This window comes from Lactuca virosa, chromosome 3, assembly GCF_052849685.1.
Source record: "Lactuca virosa cultivar CGN04683 chromosome 3, Lactuca_virosa_CGN04683_v6, whole genome shotgun sequence".
NCBI lineage: Eukaryota > Viridiplantae > Streptophyta > Magnoliopsida > Asterales > Asteraceae > Lactuca > Lactuca virosa.
Genome location: NC_136428.1, coordinates 34337887 through 34355654, shown reverse-complemented (window position 1 = coordinate 34355654; position 17768 = coordinate 34337887).

Sequence of the window (17768 nt, the reverse complement as noted above, 5' to 3'; positions counted from 1 at the left end):
TAGGTAGATTATGTAAATCTTCCATATCTTATATAGTGGGCTAAGAGGCTCCATGGATTATCAAGTTGGGTTCCACCCATAGGATGCTCCATGGAGTTAACCCATGGATCATGAAATGAAGAGTCATGTTACATTAGGGTTTGCCTAATGCAACACACTATATAAACAAAGGTCTTCTCCCCAAAATTGGCGACACTAAGAAACAAGAGGGCTAGAGCCGATTTTGCAAGTGTAAGATTCTCTCAAAGTTTACTCCTTTGCATTTGGTGTTGTGTGAAGCATTTGAGGCATCACACTTGGGGTGCTAGGCTCACAAGGTTTCAAGGATCATAATCAACAACAAGGTAAGTTATTCCATCTTTCATTCAAGTTAAAAATGTTCCCCATGTATGCTAGATAGGAATATAACCTTGGAATTCAAATTTGCATGATAATTAGACAAACATAGATCCAAGGTTATTAGGGTTTCATGTACACTTAGGAAGTGTTAGAATGCTCAAAACCCATCACCAACGACACCCACAGAAATTCGTCAATTTTTAGGTCTCGCAGGCTATTACAGGAGATTCATTCAGAACTTCTCCAAAACAGCCAAGCCACTTACCATGCTTACACAAAAGGGCGTCCCATTTGAATGGACAGAAAAGTAGGAGGTTGCCTTCCGAACTCTGAAGCGAGCTCTCTGTAGTGCACCAGTACTATCACTACCAGAGGGAACAGAGGACTTCGTAGTTTACTGCGATGCTTCGAATCAGGGTTTAGGCTGTACACTCGTGCAGCGTGGAAAGGTGATAGCTTATGCATCCCGACAACTAAAGACACATGAGGTGAATTATACCACCCATGATCTCGAATTGGGAGCTGTGGTCTTCGCCTTAAAAATTTGGAGGCACTACCTTTATGGTACCAAGTGCACCATTTTCACCGACCACAAGAGTCTCCAGCACATTTTAAATCAAAAGGAGTTAAACATGAGGCAGAGAAGATGGGTTGAGCTGCTAAACGATTATGAGTGCGAAATCAAGTACCACCCAGGCAAGGCTAACGTGGTAGCTGATGCCTTAAGTCGGAAAGAATACTCAAATCGTCGTGTGAAGACCCTTTCGATAACCGTTCAAGCCCATCTGTCCTCGCAAATCAAATCAGCCCAGTTCGATGCCATGAAGATAGAAAACAGAACAAGCGAAGCGTTACGTGGAATGGAAAAGAACTTTGAAGTCAAGAAGGACGGAGCATATTACTTTATGAACCGGATTTGGATCCCTAAACTTGGGGGATTTAGAGAAGTAGTCATAAATGAAGCCCATAAGACACGATACTCCATCCATCCGAGTTCAGATAAAATATACTTGGATATCAAGCAGCAGTATTGGTGGCCTAACATGAAGGCAGAAATTGCCACTTACGTTAGCAAGTGCCTCACCTGTGCTAAGGTGAAGGTATAATATCAGAAGCCCTCGGGACTATTACAACAACCAGTAATACCCAAGTGGAAATGGGAAAGGATTTCTATGGACTTTGTGACCAAATTACCCAAGACAACAGATGGATTGGATACCATATGGGTAATAGTCGATAGGTTGACAAAATCCGCTCATTTCCTGCCAATAAAAGAGTCATACAAGATGGAACGACTGACGAGAATCTACATCAAGGAAATTGTGAGACTCCATGGAGTACCAATATCTATCATCTCAGATCGAGATAGTAGATTTACTTCACGCTTTTGGCAATCGCTTCAGAAAGCTATGGGAACACAACTCGACATGAGCACTGCCTACCACCCACAAACCGATGGTCAAAGTGAGCGAACCATTCAAACGCTTGAAGATATGCTTCGCGAATGTGTGATAGACTTTGGAAGGTCGTGGGATACCCACTTGCCTTTAATTGAGTTTTCGTACAACAACAGTTATCACTCAAGCATTAAAGTTGCTCCTTTTGAAGCCTTATATGGACGTAAATGTAGATCACCGTTGTGTTGGGCTGAGGTAGGTGACACTCAGCTAGCAAGAGAACAGACACCAAGCAATGCATTAACAGGACCGGAAATCATACGCAAAACGACAAAGAAGATAGTTCAAATCAAAGCTCGACTTCAAGCATCACGAGACCGACAGAAGAGTTACGCTGATAAACGGCGAAAGCCCTTGGAATTCCGAGTCGGGGATCGGGTGTTGTTGAAAGTCTCTCTCTGGAAAGGGGTGATTCGTTTTGGGAAACGGGGAAAACTAAACCCACGATACATTCGATATTCTTGCCCGAATCGGTCCAGTGGCTTATAGACTGCAGCTACCTGCCGAACTTAGCAGTGTACACCCCGTGTTCCATGTTTCAAATTTGAAAAAGTGCTTATCCGATGAGACTCTCGTCATACCTTTGGAAGAAATCGAAATCAACGAGAATCTCCTGTTCGTGGAAGAACCCGTCGAGATCATGGACAGGGAGGTGAAGCGTACTAAGCAAAGTCGCATTCCAATAGTGAAGGTTCGGTGGAACGCGAAACGTGGACCAGAATTCACATGGGAACACGAAGACCAGATGAAGCAAAAGTACCCTCACCTATTCTCGCATTCTCAAATCTAGCTTCAAAAAGAATTTCGGGACGAAATTCCCTCTAACGGGGGGATGATGTCACAACTAGCATTCTAGCTAGGAAATTCTGTACTCTTGTAAACATTATCTTCTGTAAACTCGTAACCCTAATTCATGTTATGCTTGAAGTTCAACCTATGGAAACACATTTTGGGCCTTATAAGCCTAAAATGGACTAGGGTTTCCTTATTGGGTCTAATGGGCCAATGGGCCAATAAGCTTCCAATTGGGTCTAATGGGCCAATAAGCTTCCAATTTGAATATTTTGGGCTTAGAACTCTTAAATGGGCTCTCATTGGACCCACTCTCATAAGACTTAACCATTTTGGGCCTTATAAGCCTCAAATGGACTAGTTTATCTTTAATGGGCCTTATTGGGCCATAACCAATCCAATTAGCTTTAATGGACTCAAATCCATTCTCTTATACAAAAAATTGGGCCGTGAGCTACCCTAAGGGCCCAATGGGCCGTAAGTTTTCCTTATGGGCGTCATGAACTCGAGCCAAGGCAAGAATGGGCCAAAGTGATTCCTTCCTCCTTCCTTAGCCCATTTCGGCCCAAGTAAAACAAAAACAAAATATATATAAAAGGATGGATAAATGAGGGTTGACAATTGTAGTGCCACCTCATAAATATACATAGGGTATCCATGCACCATTCTCATGTTTCCATGCATGTCAACTCATCTCACTCTCTCCCCTCTTCTTGTTTCGGTCGAAGACACATAAAACACACACACACTACACAAAAATTCTCTCCATTTCTCTCTAAGGCCATCTCCTTCCTTCCTTCAAGGAATTCTCGAAAATTTGGCTTGGATTCAAGAGTCTTCATCAAGTATTGTCAATATTTGGTAAGTCTTTACACATCCAAGCTTCATAACTTCACTCTCTTGTTAAATCATTCCTTTACATAAAGTTTTTGGTGTTTATACTCTTAGAAATCTTCTTGAGTTCGAGATCTACTCAAGGAAGTTGCTAGGACCAAACTCTTCCATTTCTTTCTTCAAAACCGAACCCACAAACCTAAGGTGAGTTCATACCCCTCTATTTTCGGTTTTCATATAATTTATGGGGGAGAATACAAGTAAAATGTGAAGATCTATGTGTATTTGTATGTTATGTGTGATTTCTTGTGTTTTTGTGGTAAATATGTGCTAAAAATGAAAGATATTTCGAGATCTATAGTTCAAGAAGGAAAAATATGTGATCTAGGTCATATTTCACTTAACATGTCAAGATAAACTACTATACAAGCTTTAAAATAAAAACACTACAACATAAAATTTGTTATTGGACCATTTTTGATAAATAAACAAAAGATGGGGAAAAAGATGTCATTCACGGTTTCTACAAGGATCAAAAGGTCAAAACAGCTAAAATAAGAGTTTTTATAAATATTAGGCTTTTAAAGGACTAAAAATGTAAATTTTAGCCTAATGGGCTAAAATTTGGACTTTTCGACTATTTAGGCCCAAAAATGCGAAAAATCAAATTTAAGGGGCTTAAATGGAAAGTTTTCTCAAAACAGAGGCTATAGACGTATATAAACGTATTTCAGGGGTTAAAATGGCCTTATTTATCAAAAGGGACTAAAAATGCAAAGATTTTGGATTTTCGGTAAAAATTGTAAAATTTGCGAAAAGTGTGGATTTAAATACAAATCTTTTAACTAAGGGGCTGAAACTGTCCTAAATAAAATTTTGGGCATAAAATATCATTTAATTAAGTGTTTAGGTAAAAAATGTCAAGAAAAATAGTTCAAGGACCTAATATGTCATTTTTCATAAAAAGGGCTAAAAATTGCCAACTTTACCAAAATAAGGGGCTGAATTGGTCAAACTAATATTTTTAGTCAATTATGTTAATAATAAAATAATTGGGTCAAAATATACAAAACTTTATAACTTATGGGTTTTAAATAGAAAAATAACTATTTTTATAAATCTATGAATCGTTATAAAACAAATTGGTGATTTTTACGTCATATCGATTAAACAACTTCGCAACACTAATACTATACAAAACAAGTAAATATTCTAATTGTTGGGCTTGAAAGATTCTAATCATGCTTATTGGGCCTTCGTGACCCATTAACATGACTTTTGGGCCCAACATAAATAATACATGTTATTGGGCCTCCTGTGACCCAATTACATGCTTAAGGGACCCTCAATGGCTTTTACATGCTATTGGGCCTCAGTGGCCCATTAGCATTTCTAGTAAGGTCCAAATAAATCTTATATGAAATGGGCTAACGCGCCTTTCGTATACTCGACAGCCTTAAATAACATACGTAATTAGTAGGGCCTAGTAGTCATCTTCTCCTCGTCTGTTAGGCTTACCTTCTCTGCAAGTAAACTAAAATCAGGTCATTAATCAAGGTTAATCAAATTCATTTGGATTAAGCGAGTAATAACGGGCGACACCAATAAGTGTCGGTCGTAGTCTGTAGTTGTAATCAAAGTCTCCTGGAGGGAGAGCGAGAGTTTGTGTATAGATATATACGGAGGTGACTCCCCCACACCTAAGCTGTTCGCTACAATTAGACTCGGTCAGTCTAGGGTGACAAAATCTTAAGATCAATTCCGGTGTTCATTAGAATGCCAAGACAGACGAACTAGTCATTATCATGCATGGTTATAACGACTCACATAGAGATCCAATACCATCTAAGTAATCAGGGGAAATCATATTCATTCGCTGTGACGATACAATAATACAAAAAAATCATAATACTTTATCGGAAAACATCGGGTTTTCCGGGGAAACCAATCTTGGTCACTTGTACTTTCAAAAACTATAATGCAAAACTTCTCATTTATACACGTTTTGAAATCATTCACGCATATACTTACAGGATCATCACAACATTTTCATGAAAAGTCTTATTACCGAAAATATCGGATTTTTTGGGTTTTACGAACGACATAAACTATTTTACATCAAACATACTTATGAACTCACCAACATTATATATGTTGACCGTTTTCAAAATAACTTGTATTCTCAGGTAATCGTTAGAACGAGGAAGCATCTAGTGTGTTGAAAGTTTCTTTTGTAGTTGCTAATCACCAAACCCTTCATATTTTGGGATCATGTAATGTAAACCATGTACTTGATGTAAACAATGCCAGTTGTACTATGTAATGTTTGGTGATGAATGTGTTATGTTTCATGTATATTTATTGTGATGATATTTCAATTTAAGTCACGCGAGCCCTCGGACGTTTCCGCCGTCTGGTTCGGGGGTGTGATACGTACACTCAAATGGCAAATAAGGTTTTCGTTCTTAGGGTTTGGAGAGGTGGAGGCTGGTCATAGGAATATCCAAGAGTGAAATAAGGCGTTTAAATAGGGCACAAACCCTAAAAAATAGGGTTTTCCCCTGGTGATCGAACGCCCCGCATACCTCCACGTATGCCCAACGTACATGGGTTTCCTCCGCGACCAACTTCGACCCAGTACGCGCAACGTACTCATAGCGTACACCCAGCGTACTCAGCTAGGGACTAAAACAACCAATCTTCTGAAGGCCATAACTTCTTCGTTCTTAGTCCGATTGCGACATTCTTTATATCCACGGAAAAGTAATGAGAAGATCTAGAATTCAATCAACTCTCTTTTTCATTCAAACTTCCCAAAATTAAATCCAAAAGTCATAAAAGGCCCAAACAATCACTTTACGGTTATACCCTTGGACTCCAAAACACAAACCAAACTCTCGGATCACCTAATCTACATTATCCACATCCAAGGGGTCTAAATCTTTCCTCCCCAAATCCCATAGCCTTTTGATAACTGATCTTTGGGTTACGGCCCCGAATTAGGAAACGATTCGAAACAGGGTGTTACAGGTCCCACCTAACGAGGCCTCAATTTACCGGAAATTAATTTAACATGATAATGACACAAGAGTACCTTTTGACCGGTTGTAAATACCTTTCGCGATATCATCTTTTCATGGAAAGCTTTCGCTTTTTCTTTATAGATGACTTCATTCTTTAAGCATCATTCCAAATTTTTTCTAACTCCTGAATACCCAACCTCCTTTTCTTCCCAGCTTCATCCATGCTCATGTGCAGCTTCTTGAAAGCCCAATATGCTCTATGCTCCAATTCCACCGGAAGTCGGCACGGTTTTCCATAAACTATCCTGTAAGGTGACATGACAATCAGTGTTTTGTACTCTATTATGTGAGCCCATAATGCATCATCAAAATGAATTCTCCAGTCTTTCTTGATTGGATTAATGGTCTTCTCGATTATGCCTTTAACTTTTTGATTTGAAGCTTCAGCTTGACCGTTGGTTTGTGGGTTATATGCAGTTAACACCGTATGCGTGACACCACACTTTTTGAGGACGACCTCGAGAGTGTGGTTACTGAAATGCGTACCCCAATCACTAATGATGGTATTCAGTGTTCCAACCCTCATAAAATTATTTGTCTTGATAAATGTAACACTCATAAAAATTCATGAAAATTTAAACTTTTTCAACCAACCAAAAATCCTAATTGTTTACATTGTAGTTTTTAAAACGAGTTTAAACATCAGAGTAATCCCAAAATCATGAAACAAAACATGAGGTTGTGTACGATCACGCCTTCGCCTTCTCGCGATCCTCTGAGGTACTTGAAACATAATCCAAAACTATAATCCCTAAGCTTAGTGAGTTCCCCCAAAATACCAATACATAGCAAACAACACAAATATAATAACAACATGCAATGGGTCCACAGCTAACAGACTGGATTACCCTGAGCCCACAACATAAGTCTGGCTTGCCCCCTGGGCCTACAACTTATGTCTGGCTTGCTCCCCGTCCCTCAGTATGAGTCTGGCATTCCCCACCCGGCCCCCAGATCGTATATGGAATGCTCATGAGCCCTCAGTACGAGTCTGGTATCCCCTTCCTGGCCCTCAGCTTATATCTGGTATGCACCAGGGTTTGTTGGGTACAACATGGAGCAGTACAAGCTCAACCCAACCCACACCATATGTCGACATATAACAGATAATATCATATTTAGATAACAGGCGGTATCACAGGTAGTCCTACGGATCTACCTAACTAGCATATCAAAACTAGCATGCATATCTACTCCATACTCAGCATACACAATATCAGGTTATCAACCCAATGGGCCGGCCTTGGTGCCTTCGACTCGAAGTATAGTGAGGAAGACTCATCTCACAAGTAGTGTAAAACATAAGGTATAACTCCGAATCTCAACTCTCGACTCAAATGCCTACAACCACCATGTGACCAATTCCATCAAAATCCCGAAATGCCATCAAAAGTCAAACTTGGTCAACCATGGTCAAAGTCAAAGTCAACGGTCAAGGTCAACAGTCCCTGTTGACCTAACTCGTCGAGTGCACCAATGAACACGCCGAGTTTCTAAAGAAACCAGATGGTCGGGAAAAACCTAGCCAACACGCCGAGTTGGCTGGCAAACACGCCGAGTTTTCCCCAACTTAATATGTCAGCTATTTCTTCCATTCCAGGGACTCTAAGGCTCATATCTAAACTCAAATGTTGTCTAAAAGGATAAAGTTTCCAACTTTATCCTTTGGGGCTGCTCCAAGTGTTCAAAAACCCTTCCACAAGGCTTGAAGACTCAAGAGCTTAACCATTAAGCACAAAATCCTTGAGATTTGAAACCCAACTTTTCCAGAAGAGATTCTAGCCTCAAAATCGTCCCAAAGGTTGGTGCTTTATAGACATGCATGTCCAATGCATGTCTTGAACCCAAAATGGGTCAAAAAGGGAAAATATGACCTAAAATCCATGCATGGCATCAAAACTTGGCTAAAGACCAGATCCAAGCTACTACAAGGTCATCTTGACCTGGAGATTCATAAAGTTGCAAAGTTTATGAGATCCATCCATAGAAACATCCAAGAATAAGGAGAAAAAAGGACAAAACTCAAGATCTAGCTACATAGAGGAATAAAAATCGGATCTTGGACACTTAGAAAGGTCCAAAAGAGTGCCAAACTGAAGATGAGAGCTTTGCTTGCTAGATCCCTGCTTCCTTCTTCCAACTTCTTCTTCTTTTGCTCCAAAAATACAAAACTAGCTCACAAAATGAGAGGGAAGGATGGTTAGGGTTCACAAGGGCCGATATGGGGGTTTGGAGGCTGATAAAATATCATCCTTAAGGAATTAAGGAGGTTATATAGGGTGCAAAATGCTAAATTTTAGGGTTTCTCATCCAGCCGCCAACACGTCGAGTTCCAAAGGAAAAAACATGCTTTAAGAAATAAAACTCATACCTGGGAATCGGGATGTTAAAATAAAATCAACCACAACCTTCACGTCGTCCGTTCTTGTAGCTTTTTCCTCGACCCATTCTGACACGTAATCCACAGCAAGCAAGATGTAGACAAACCCAAAATATTGTGGAAACGGACAAATGAAATATATACCCCAAACGTCAAAGATTTAGCATACAAGAATTGAGGTGCGTGGCATCTGGTTTCGATAAGTTAAAGATCCAGACATTTGGCATCAGTCACAGGTTTTGTAGATCATAAAAAGCATTGAGAAAAATATGAGGCCAATAAAGACCGCTATCCAAAACCTTATGTGTAGTACAATGTGGACAAAAAAGCCCTCCACGAGCTTCAATGTGATAGAAATTCAGAATCGATTTCACTTCATCTTGTGGTACACACCTTCTAATCACCTGATCCACATAATACTTCAGCAAACCAATATGGATTATAAGTCGCGAATAGGTGCTCGTCTAGAAAGGTTTCGCGAATCGGTGTCGGATCTTCTGGTGGAACGAGTCGACTCAAGTGATCAGCTACCATATTTTATTTCCCACTTTTGTCACGAATCTCTATCTTGAATTCTTGTAGTATCAAGATCCATCTTATTAGTCTTTGCTTGGAGTCTTTCTTCGTGATGAGGTACCGGATGGCTATGTGGTCAGAAAAGATGATGACATTTATGCCCAACAGGTACTTTCTGAACTTTTCTGGCGCACAAAAAAATGGACAAATTTTTTTTTTCGTTTGTGGAATAGTTCCCCTGTGCGCTGTCCAATGTTTTTGATGCATAGTATATGACGTGAGGCACCCAGTCTTTTCTTTGTCCTAAAACAACCCCGAAAACAGTGTTTCTCGCGTCGCACATAATCTCGAACGGTAAGCTCCAGTATGGAGGTTGGATGATTGGGTCTGAAGTGAGCAAGTTGTTTAGCACGTCAAAGGCTTTCTTACAATATTCTTCGAAATCAAACTCTGCGTCTTTTTGTAACAGGCCAATAGCTGGAACATGGGGAATGTAATCTTTGAAAAGTCCTTTATAAACCTCCTGTAATATCCTGCATGACTAAGAAAATAGTTCACTTCCCGAACACGCCTTGGGTAGGGTGAGGTTTTTATAATATCAATATTTTTTTATCAACTTCTAAACCTCGTTTTGAAACAACATGACCCAAAATCAGACTAGGTCGACCATAAAATGACACTTTTCAAAGTTTAAGACTAGGTCAGTTTCAATACATCTTTGAAGAATTTTAACGAGGTTTTTAAGATAAATATCAAATGAGTCTCCATAAATTGTATAATCGTCCATAAGACTTCTATGATATTCTTGACATATTCTAAAAAGATACTTACTATACATATTTGGAAGGTGGCAGGTGCACTGCAGAGTCTGAATAACATACGTCGATACACGAATATTCTGAATGGGCATCTGAAGGTTTTTTTCTCCTAGTCTTCTGGTGCAAATGGAATCTGATGAAATCTGGAGAATCCGTCTAGATAAAATTAGTGTGATTTTCCAGCAAGTCTTTCCAACATCTGATCAACGAATAGAAGTGGAAAATGATTTGTTCGTGTTGGCTGCGTTTAATTTTCTATAATCAATGCAGATGCGACATCCACTCTGAACTCGAATTGGGACCAACTCTCCTTCCTTGTTCTCCAATACTGTCACTCCAACTTTCTCTGGTACTACTTGAACTGGGTTGACCCATTTATTGTCAGATATTGGGTATATCATTCCAGCTTCCAAAAGTTTCATCACTTCTTTCTTAACCACTTCCATTATTAGAGGGTTCAGTCTTCGTTGGGATTTGCGAGATGGCTTGAAGTCTTCTTCCATCAGAATTTTATGCATGAAGAGAGACGAGCCGAGTCCTTTTATATCAGTTATGGTCCACCCAATAGCATTTTTGTAATGTTTCAGAATCGTGACCAACTCAGATTCTTCCTTTTCTGATAGCTTGTTTGATGTGATGACTGAAAGTGTTTCAGTCTCTCCAAGATACGCGTATTTCAGATGCCCGGGTAAAGTTTTCAGCTCCAAAGTGGGTGCTTGCACTACAGAAGGAAAATCTTGGAGTTAGATTCAATTAATTTTAAGATCTGATTATCGTACTTGAGCTTTTTCTGCTGATCCATATGAGCTGCTAATTCCTATACTTGCTTGTCAACAATAAATTTTTCTGATAACACCTGGGCTGCATTAATAGACACCTTTTTGTGGAGTACTAAAGCTAGTGACTCACGGTTAATAATGTCAAAATATTATTCAGTTCCAGTTTCAATTACATCTATAACATTTAGAGCTGAAACATCATTTGAGTATCGCATGGCGTCATAAATAATGAATTTGATAACTTCACCATCAAATTCCATGGAAAGGGTACCATCATAAACATTAATTTTAGTTCTTGCAGATTTTAAGAATGGTCTCCCCAAAAGAATGGAACTGGAATTTGGTGATTCGTTATCTCCCATATCTAACATGTAAAAATCTGTCGAAAATATTAACTCATTCACTTGGACCAAAACGTCCTTTAGTACACCTTTTGGGTGTACTGTTGAACGATCAGCCTACTGACTGATGATGTCAGTTCTTTTCAGTGGTCCTACCTAAAAGATCTAATAGGCTCAAGAGTCATAGTAGAATGATATTACTAATTAAGATATGATCCTAAGGGTCACGCTAACAACAACTTGATACAATTGATTATTTACTAGAAATTGATTTTAATAAACATTCACAAACGCTTATAATAAATTAGGAGAATATTTATTTCATGGAAATAATTATTTTACAATAAGAAGTAACACATTATTTCATATGGTATGAATTAATAAGTCATGCACCACCTTTTGGACTAGATAAATCGTTTTGTCTTTTACCAAAAGACAAACTTTATATTTTATAAAGTTGGCTTTATAAAATTTAAACTCTTTCCTTCCTTTTTTTCTTCCTATGGCCGAAACTAGTCAAAGGAATGGAGAGTATGGTCTCTTCAATTGTTTAGTAAAAAGAATTAAGCCTAAGAGAGACATGTTCATGACATATGGACATGGTTGTGTTGAAGTTTAAATACATAATGGTTAAGGACTTCACTTTATACTTAAAGACTAGAGGCTTGCATTCTTGTTGTTTATTCTTGCATGATATTGCCGAGAGCATCTCTACTCTCTCCCACTCTTCTCTTGCTTTGAGTTCTTGATGAAATTTTGCTTGTATTTTGCTCTCTTTGAACCATACTTGGGTTTGGTTTAAAGATTAAGAGTTTTTATTACAAAGACTAGCATCTTTAAGTCAAGTTGAAGTCTTGTTGGTGTGTCAAAGGTTCCACATTCTCCATCAACTTCCAAGCCTCCCAAGAGGATCCAAGAACTAAAAAGTTTGTTATTTCTTCATCCTTTCTATGGTTGGTGTTTTTATATATCTATAACTTGCCAGATGATCATTGGTGGGTATAAATTTACTTATGTTATTTTCGAATATCAAGTCTTCCGTTTGCCATCTTTCTAGTTTTTGAAATTGTTTTTGAAATAAAACCCAACAATTGGTATCAAGAGCCACCTTGCAAGTTTGGTTATATTTTTTTATTTATGGAAATCTTAGTTTTTGGAGAATGTGGATAACTTGTTTTTGTATAAAAACAAGTTCCTACATATTTTCTTTGACAACTTCTTAATTGTTATTTTATGTGACGAAAATTTTACATGCATTTTTTGTCACTTAAAGTTGTATTAGAAAAACAAAGGTTGTTTTATGTTTATATGTATTTTAGAGTGCATAAACAAGCCTTGGACCATTTGTGTTGTTTGTATGATTTGGTTAAAATGGTATGTAATATTCTTTTATTCATAAATTATGTAATAAAAGTAGACAGTTTTTATTCTTGTTATTTTTATGTAATAGATTAGTTTTAGACTAGATTTATATTAAGAAAAATATAACAAATATTAAGATGGAGGCCATTGCTTGAAGATCCATGGACACCCACGGTTTTACGAGGTTTTTATAAAAGTTCTTAACTTTTATAAAAATCTTATAAAATTGCAACAAAGTTGGTTGTAATTGCAAGTGAGAGCTTGAATATCACATGAAGAACAACTTGTATTATTTGGTCCCTTTGTCCCTTAGGAAGGATTTAACATTTTTGTGTTGGCTCACGAAGTGTTAACTAGATCAAGGCTTTTTAATATCAAATACATACTTGTGTTGTTTATTTTTATACAAATATTTTGTGTGGTTAAAAAATTAGATTTTCACATACTCAAACTATTTTTTGGTCAAAATAAACAACACATGTAGTTTGTTTTTCAATACACAAAATGAGAACACAAGATGTTAGAAGTTATATCTTTAAAATAAAAATCGGTTTTATTAAAACGTTAATAACGGAAAATTTTGAAATTGTAAAATTATAAGTCTAAAATGGTAATTTTATAACTTATTCAAACTCCAAAGTATTAATAATAGAAGGAAGTTTTATTAAGTAATAAATAAGGTTCTATATGGCTCAAACTCAAACTTAATATTGGATATTATCGTTAAAATTGAACCGCGTCAAAATATAAAAATCGGATTTTATATTTGAACCTTAAATGTGATTTTTTTTTGTAAAATTGATACCATGATTAATTGGATGCATTCAATTATCATGATATCACACGTTTTAAAATAGAATAATAAAACTTTCAAATCCTTTTAAAAGGCAAGTCTATGCTATCCAACTTTAGAAAAATTTGCACACCACTTGTATAATATTTGTGGGATAAAGGTCACCTAACTACTTGTGTTATATTTTGGTGGCCAAAGTATTTTTACAATTTCTACAACCAAGTTATAGGTAAATTATACAAGTTTCTCTACTTGGATGACTTCATTGGAAACCTCTTGTGATAAAGGTCACCTAAGCAAGAATGTTCCAAAGTGAGATAAAGGTCACCTAACCATTTATTTAATTTGTAACTTGGATCCTAGACTTTAGACAAATAATGTTTTTGGAAACAAAAGGGTATTATTTTTAAAGAATTAAATACTAAATAAAACTTTGTTAAAATTTTGTAGATGGCTCAACCAACTACTATAACACAGCATCACACAATGAACATTCGATCTGTACTCGATAAAGAAAAACTGGGTCACTCCAACTTTTTGGATTGGCACATGAATTTAAGAATCGTTTTGAAACAAGAAAAGAAAGAATATGTCCTTGAATTACAAGTACCAGAAGAACGCCCTTTTTTCCCAAAGGCTACACATGATGCATGGCTTAAGCATGTCAATGATTCACTTGATGTTTCATGCCTTATGTTTTCCACCATTATATCTGGTCTTCAGCGGGATCTGGAACTCTTCACTACCTTTAACATGATTTAACATCTCAAGCAGATGTTTGGTTAGCAAGCTAGCAGTGAGAGCTTTAAAACTGTTCGACCCCTTCATGGCTGCAATATGGAGGAATCTAGGAATGTAAGCACACATGTTCTGAAGATGAAAAGCTATATGGATCACTTAAAGAGATTGGGCTATCCATATCCAATAGACTTGGCCACAAACTTAATTTTGAACTCATTTCCCAAGTCTTATGATACTTTCATCATGAAATACAACATGAATGGGTAGGATAAGACTATCTCTGAGTCGCATGGGATGCTCAAAACTGTAGAGAAAAACATCCTAATGAGAACTCCAAAAGTGCTGATGATTCAGGAAGGACAAGTCAAGAAGAAGAAACAAGGCAAGAACTTCAAAGGTAAGCCACAAGCTAGCAAGGGAAAAGGGAAGAAAGCTCCCTAAAACCCACCTCTAAAGAAGAAAGAGAAAGTTGTTAAATATGACACATGCTTCGAGTTTGGAGTTATTGGGCATTGGAAAAGGAATTGTCCTAAATATATTGTTGGGTTGAAAGAAAAGAAGGTTGGGAAGGGTGCTTTAGGTATATCTATTTTCATGATTGAAATGGGAGTATTTACTTTTTCATCTAACACTTGGGTATTTGATATTGGTTGTGGAACTCATATATGTAATTCGTTGCATGGGTTCAGAAAGAGTATGGAATTGAAGACAGATGAGATGGTGCTACATGTTGGCAATGGAACATGGGTTCCAGTCCAAGCAATAGGACATTTTGATTTATGTTTACCATTTGGTATGTATTTGACATCGAACAATGTTTCTATCACTAGAAATATTATATCATTTTCTTGTTTAAGAAAATTTGGTTTTAATTTTCAATTTGTTGATGATAATATTCATTCCTTCTTAGAATGAATATTCTATGTTGAGGCTAGACCAATAAACAAAATTTCTAAATTAAACCTAGTTGACACTTCAAACAACAAGTCCCTTTATCATGTTAACACCAAAAGGATAAAACAAGGTTTGAACCAAACATATCTATGGCATTATCGCTTTGGACACATAAACAAGAAGCGCATATCCCAAATCAATAAGAGTGGACTTTTAGGGGCAAATAACACTGAGTCATTTGACATATGTGAATCTTGGTAATGTGGTAAGATGAAAAAACCCCATTTCTCTGGTACTAGTGAAATGATGAGTGTTTTATTAGGCATCATACATACCAATGTATGTGGTCCTTTCAAAACAATGTGAAGATATGGTGAAAGATATTACGTCACCTTCACTGACGACTTCAGTTATTTTGGATATGTGTATTTGATGTAACATAAACATAAAGCATTTGAAAATTTTAAATTGTTTCGAAGTGAAGTTGAGAATCAACTTGATAAGACAATCAAAATGAGCCAAGAGTTCCAATATCATCTTAGGGTTGTGGGATTATCTCACAACTTACTCCACCTAGAACACCATAACTTAATGGTGTGTCCGAGAAGAGAAATCAGACCTTACTTGATATGGTTCTATCCATGATGAGCAGGAGTACTATCCTTTTACCTTTTTGGAATTATATCTTACTCACCGTAGCCCGTATCTTGAATATGGCACCAACTAAGAAGGTAGACAAGACACCTTATGAGATGTGGTATGGAAAATCTTCATCCCTATCTTATATGAAAGTTTGGGGTTGTGAAGCCTATGTTAGAAAAGAGGCGTCCAGTAAACTTAAGCCTTCGTCTACCAAATGCATCTTTGTAGGATATAATAAAGATTGTATATGATATTACTTCTAAATCCCTAGTGAGAATAAGATCTTTATTTCATGAAAAGCTGAATTCTTAGAAAGCAAGTTTCTGATGGATGAAGCAAGCGGGAGGCATGTGGAACTTCAAGAAGATCAAGAACCACAACCAGGTGCAACTCAAGTTGACATTAGTACTGAATAATAGGTTGTTGAAGATGAAGAGATCATTACTCTTTAACTTGTTGAAACACAAGGCCTTCGCAGATCCGATAGAATTCATCAAGAACCTGAGAGATATGGATTTCTCATTGATAAATGCTTCATGATGATGATTGTTGATGAGCCCGTCACCTGCCGAAATGCAATGACAGATCCTGAATTCGACAAATGGCTTGAAGCCATGAACACAGAGATGCAATCTGTGAGAGAAAACGAAGTCTGAGATTTGGTTAAACTTCCTCCTCGATGTAAGTCTGTAGGGAGTAAGTGAGTCTTCAAGAAGAAGACTGACATGGATGACAATTTACACACATTCAAAGCAAGACTTGTTGCTGTAACGACCCAAAATTCATTTCGTCAACAACGTTAGTTTCTGTTACAGACACACACACACACATACACACACACACACATACACACACACACATATATATATATATATATATATATATATATATATATATATATATACTTGTAAAATTATTCCGATTATAAGTTATAAAGTGAAATGAATTAAATAAAAATGGTGTCAGTTAATATTTAAAAGAATTAATTAATAATTAAAATGTATATAATTTAATTCATTAATTTGAAGGAATATGTAGGATAAATATAATCCACAAAAGGTATAAATAAGTATAGGGGTTGAATTGTCATTCTTGAAAGTATTTTATGTAGTGCTTTTGAGTTGTGGGGTTTAAAGTGTCATTATGAAAAATATTAGGGACCAAGGTTTTGAATTTATTCAATAACTCCCCATTAATCAGGAGGAATTGAATGCACCGTTATTCTTCGTTCGTTCGTTACTTCTAGCGTTTTAGTTGCCGTTCCTCCACCCTAGAAAACCTATCGTACCTATTCTTTGAGTGGATGCTACATATGTGACGAGATTAGAGATACTAACGAGGGAGAGAAAGATGCATGGTGGTACGTTTTTGTTCCTCGCCCTGGTCTACCAATAAATAGATTACAATGGAGAGGGATAACGGAGGCAGCGAGACAAGCTATGTATGAGTTTTGTCGGCAATAGTGAAACCAATGGTGTAAACACACTGGTTCTTGGATCGTATGTTCAGAAAGAAAGGAATAAAGTTTGAAGAAGGTATGCTTTTCCATGTGGGATTTAACGAGATCTTTCCGGTAAAAAATGGATGATTTTTCCGGTGACCAAAGTAGTGATCGTAGAGAGTGTGGTGCCATATAAGTTCCTTGGTGGGCGAAAAAGAGAGAGGCATGAGGTTGAGTATGCACAAAACAAGCATTGCGAACCATGTAAGTCAAGGGACATCACAGGAAAGCGAAAATTGATTTAAGTGAAAATATATTTGTACATGCATGGGGCTTAATCGAATCAATGATGAGAAGTATACATAGATTTCGATGTGATGATGAACATCAAATTAGCATCTGAGGTATAGCTTTCTATTATGCTAGACTGCTAGTTATAGTACATGAATATCTTCACTAAATTATCGAGGCCTATAAAGTTGATATTTTAATCTCCATCAAGGAATAAAGAATTATAAATTTATAAGCATAAATAGAATTCATAAGTCAAATTAAA